Source organism: Salvelinus fontinalis, chromosome 20 (genome assembly GCF_029448725.1).
Source record: "Salvelinus fontinalis isolate EN_2023a chromosome 20, ASM2944872v1, whole genome shotgun sequence".
NCBI classification, from domain to species: domain Eukaryota; kingdom Metazoa; phylum Chordata; class Actinopteri; order Salmoniformes; family Salmonidae; genus Salvelinus; species Salvelinus fontinalis.
The window spans coordinates 780,785-787,286 of record NC_074684.1 but is presented as its reverse complement, the minus strand read 5'-3'; positions in this window follow the sequence as shown (position 1 = coordinate 787,286).

Sequence of the window (6,502 nt, the reverse complement as noted above, 5' to 3'; positions counted from 1 at the left end):
GTCTCTTCACGGTTACAGACCCAACAACATTATATAGTATCCCCTCCTCATGGTTATAGACCCAACAACATTATATAGTATCCCCTCCTCACGGTTACAGACCCAACAACATTATATAGTATCCCCTCCTCATGGTTACAGACCCAACAACATTATATAGTAGCTCCTCTTCATGGTTACAGACCCAACAACATTATATAGTAGCTCCTCATCATGGTTACAGACCCAACAACATTATATAGTATCCCCTCTTCACGGTTACAGACCCAACAACATTATATAGTATCCCCTCTTCACGGTTACAGACCCAACAACATTATATAGTATCCCCTCCTCATGGTTACAGACCCAACAACATTATATAGTAGCTCCTCTTCATGGTTACAGACCCAACAACATTATATAGTAGCTCCTCTTCATGGTTACAGACCCAACAACATTATATTTTAGCTCCTCTTCATGGTTACAGACCCAACAACATTATATAGTAGCTCCTCTTCATGGTTACAGACCCAACAACATTATATAGTAGCTCCTCTTCATGGTTACAGACCCAACAACATTATATAGTAGCTCCTCTTCATGGTTACAGACCCAACAACATTATATAGTATCCCCTCCTCATGGTGATAGACCCAACAACATTATATAGTATCCCCTCCTCATGGTTACAGACCCAACAACATTATATAGTAGCTCCTCTTCATGGTTACAGACCCAACAACATTATATAGTATCCCCTCTTCACGGTTACAGACCCAACAACATTATATAGTATCCCCTCTTCACGGTTACAGACCCAACAACATTATATAGTATCCCCTCTTCACGGTTACAGACCCAACAACATTATATAGTAGCTCCTCTTCACGGTTACAGACCCAACAACATTATATAGTAGCTCCTCTTCACGGTTACAGACCCAACAACATTATATAGTATCCCCTCCTCATGGTTATAGACCCAACAACATTATATAGTATCCCCTCCTCACGGTTACAGACCCAACAACATTATATAGTATCCCCTCCTCATGGTTACAGACCCAACAACATTATATAGTAGCTCCTCTTCATGGTTACAGACCCAACAACATTATATAGTAGCTCCTCTTCATGGTTACAGACCCAACAACATTATATAGTATCCCCTCTTCACGGTTACAGACCCAACAACATTATATAGTATCCCCTCTTCACGGTTACAGACCCAACAACATTATATAGTATCCCCTCCTCATGGTTACAGACCCAACAACATTATATAGTATCCCCTCTTCACGGTTACAGACCCAACAACATTATATAGTAGCTCCTCTTCACGGTTACAGACCCAACAACATTATATAGTATCCCCTCCTCATGGTTACAGACCCGACAACATTATATAGTAGCTCCTCTTCATGGTTACAGACCCAACAACATTATATAGTAGCTCCTCTTCATGGTTACAGACCCAACAACATTATATAGTATCCCCTCTTCACGGTTACAGACCCAACAACATTATATAGTATCCCCTCTTCACGGTTACAGACCCAACAACATTATATAGTATCCCCTCTTCACGGTTACAGACCCAACAACATTATATAGTAGTTCCTCTTCACGGTTACAGACCCAACAACATTATATAGTAGCGTCTCTTCACGGTTACAGACCCAACAACATTATATAGTATCCCCTCCTCATGGTTATAGACCCAACAACATTATATAGTATCCCCTCCTCACGGTTACAGACCCAACAACATTATATAGTATCCCCTCCTCATGGTTACAGACCCAACAACATTATATAGTAGCTCCTCTTCATGGTTACAGACCCAACAACATTATATAGTAGCTCCTCATCATGGTTACAGACCCAACAACATTATATAGTATCCCCTCTTCACGGTTACAGACCCAACAACATTATATAGTATCCCCTCTTCACGGTTACAGACCCAACAACATTATATAGTATCCCCTCCTCATGGTTACAGACCCAACAACATTATATAGTAGCTCCTCTTCATGGTTACAGACCCAACAACATTATATAGTAGCTCCTCTTCATGGTTACAGACCCAACAACATTATATTTTAGCTCCTCTTCATGGTTACAGACCCAACAACATTATATAGTAGCTCCTCTTCATGGTTACAGACCCAACAACATTATATAGTAGCTCCTCTTCATGGTTACAGACCCAACAACATTATATAGTAGCTCCTCTTCATGGTTACAGACCCAACAGCATTATATAGTAGCTCCTCTTCATGGTTACAGACCCAACAACATTATATAGTATCCCTTCTTCATGGTTACAGACCCAACAACATTATATAGTATCCCCTCTTCACAGTTACAGACCCAACAACATTATATAGTTGCTCCTCTTCACGGTTACAGACCCAACAACATTATATAGTATCCCCTCCTCATGGTTACAGACCCAACAACATTATATAGTATCCCCTCTTCATGGTTACAGACCCAACAACATTATATAGTATCCCCTCCTCATGGTTACAGACCCAACAACATTTAATAGTAGCTCCTCTTCATGGTTACAGACCCAGCAACATTATATAGTATCCCCTCTTCACGGTTACAGACCCAACAACATTATATAGTAGCTCCCCTTCACGGTTACAGACCCAACAACATTATATAGTAGCTCCTCTTCATGGTTACAGACCCAACAACATTATATAGTAGCTCCTCTTCACGGTTACAGACCCAACAACATTATATACTAGCTCCTCTTCACTGTTACAGACCCAACAACATTATATAGTATCCCCTCCTCATGGTTACAGACCCAACAACATTATATAGTATCCCTCCTCATGGTTACAGACCCAACAACATTATATATTATCCCCTCCTCATGGTTACACACCCAACAACATTATATAGTATCCCCTCCTCATGGTTACAGACCCAACAACATTATATAGTATCCCCTCCTCATGGTTACAGACCCAACAACATTATATAGTATCCCCTCCTCATGGTTACAGACCCAACAACATTATATAGTATCCCCTCTTCACGGTTACAGACCCAACAACATTATATAGTATCCCCTCTTCACGGTTACAGACCCAACAACATTATATAGTAGCTCCTCTTCACGGTTACAGACCCAACAACATTATATAGTATCCCCTCCTCATGGTTACAGACCCAACAACATTATATAGTATCCCCTCCTCACGGTTACAGACCCAACAACATTATATAGTATCCCCTCCTCATGGTTACAGACCCAACAACATTATATAGTATCCCCTCTTCATGGTTACAGACCCAACAACATTATATAGTATCCCCTCTTCACGGTTACAGACCCAACAACATTATATAGTATCCCCTCCTCATGGTTACAGACCCAACAACATTATATAGTATCCCCTCCTCACGGTTACAGACCCAACAACATTATATAGTATCCCCTCTTCATGGTTACAGACCCAACAACATTATATAGTATCCCCTCCTCATGGTTACAGACCCAACAACATTATATAGAATCCCTCCTCATGGTTACAGACCCAACAACATTATATAGTAGCTTCTCTTCACGGTTACAGACCCAACAACATTATATAGTATCCCTCTTCATGGTTACAGACCCAACAACATTATATAGTATCCCCTCCTCATGGTGATAGACCCAACAACATTATATAGTATCCCCTCCTCATGGTTACAGACCCAACAACATTATATAGTAGCCCCTCTTCACGGTTACAGACCCAACAACATTATATAGTATCCCCTCCTCATGGTTATAGACCCAACAACATTATATAGTATCCCCTCTTCACAGTTACAGACCCAACAACATTATATAGTAGCTCCTCTTCATGGTTACAGAACCAACAACATTATATAGTATCCCCTCCTCATGGTTACAGACCCAACAACATTATATAGTATCCCCTCCTCACGGTTACAGACCCAACAACATTATATAGTATCCCCTCCTCATGGTTACAGACCCAACAACATTATATAGTATCCCTCCTCATGGTTACAGACCCAACAACATTATATAGTATCCCCTCCTCATGGTTACAGACCCAACAACATTATATAGTATCCCCTCCTCATGGTTACAGACCCAACAACATTACATTGTAGCTCCTCTTCATGGTTACAGACCCAACAACATTATATAGTATCCCCTCTTCACGGTTACAGACCCAACAACATTATATAGTAGCTCCTCTTCACGGTTACAGACCCAACAACATTATATAGTAGCTCCTCTTCACGGTTACAGACCCAACAACATTATATAGTATCCCCTCCTCATGGTTACAGACCCAACAACATTATATAGTATCCCCTCTTCACGGTTACAGACCCAACAACATTATATAGTATCCCCTCCTCATGGTTACAGACCCAACAACATTATATAGTATCCCCTCCTCATGGTTACAGACCCAACAACATTATATAGTATCCCCTCCTCATGGTGATAGACCCAACAACATTATATAGTATCCCCTCCTCATGGTTACAGACCCAACAACATTATATAGTATCCCCTCCTCACGGTTACAGACCCAACAACATTATATAGTATCCCCTCTTCATGGTTACAGCCCCAACAACATTATATAGTATCCCCTCCTCATGGTTACAGACCCAACAACATTATATAGAATCCCTCCTCATGGTTACAGACTCAACAACATTATATAGTAGCTCCTCTCCACGGTTACAGACCCAACAACATTATATAGTATCCCTCCTCATGGTTACAGACCCAACAACATTATATAGTATCCCCTCCTCATGGTGATAGACCCAACAACATTATATAGTATCCCCTCCTCATGGTTACAGACCCAACAACATTATATAGTAGCCCCTCTTCACGGTTACAGACCCAACAACATTATATAGTATCCCCTCCTCATGGTTATAGACCCAACAACATTATATAGTATCCCCTCTTCACGGTTACAGACCCAACAACATTATATAGTAGCTCCTCTTCATGGTTACAGAACCAACAACATTATATAGTATCCCCTCCTCATGGTTACAGACCCAACAACATTATATAGTATCCCTCCTCATGGTTACAGACCCAACAACATTATATAGTATCCCCTCCTCATGGTTACAGACCCAACAACATTATATAGTATCCCCTCCTCATGGTTACAGACCCAACAACATTATATAGTATCTCCTCCTCATGGTTACAGACCCAACAACATTATATAGTATCCCCTCCTCATGGTTACAGACCCAACAACATTATATAGTATCCCCTCCTCATGGTTTCAGACCCAACAACATTATATAGTATCCCCTCTTCACGGTTACAGACCCAACAACATTATATAGTATCCCCTCCTCATGGTTACAGACCCAACAACATTATATAGTATCCCCTCCTCATGGTTACAGACCCAACAACATTATATAGTATCCCCTCTTCACGGTTACAGACCCAACAACATTATATAGTATCCCCTCCTCATGGTTACAGACCCAACAACATTATATAGTATCCCCTCTTCATGGTTACAGACCCAACAACATTATATAGTATCCCCTCTTCACGGTTACAGACCCAACAACATTATATAGTAGCTCCTCTTCACGGTTACAGACCCAACAACATTATATAGTATCCCCTCCTCATGGTTACAGACCCAACAACATTATATAGTATCCCCTCCTCACGGTTACAGACCCAACAACATTATATAGTATCCCCTCTTCATGGTTACAGACCCAACAACATTATATAGTATCCCCTCCTCATGGTTACAGACCCAACAACATTATATAGAATCCCTCCTCATGGTTACAGACCCAACAACATTATATAGTAGCTCCTCTTCACGGTTACAGACCCAACAACATTATATAGTATCCCTCCTCATGGTTACAGACCCAACAACATTATATAGTATCCCCTCCTCATGGTGATAGACCCAACAACATTATATAGTATCCCCTCCTCATGGTTACAGACCCAACAACATTATATAGTAGCCCCTCTTCACGGTTACAGACCCAACAACATTATATAGTATCCCCTCCTCATGGTTATAGACCCAACAACATTATATAGTATCCCCTCTTCACAGTTACAGACCCAACAACATTATATAGTAGCTCCTCTTCATGGTTACAGAACCAACAACATTATATAGTATCCCTCCTCATGGTTACAGACCCAACAACATTATATAGTATCCCCTCCTCATGGTTACAGACCCAACAACATTATATAGTATCCCCTCCTCATGGTTACAGACCCAACAACATTACATTGTAGCTCCTCTTCATGGTTACAGACCCAACAACATTATATAGTATCCCCTCTTCACGGTTACAGACCCAACAACATTATATAGTAGCTCCTCTTCACGGTTACAGACCCAACAACATTATATAGTAGCTCCTCTTCACGGTTACAGACCCAACAACATTATATAGTATCCCCTCCTCATGGTTACAGACCCAACAACATTATA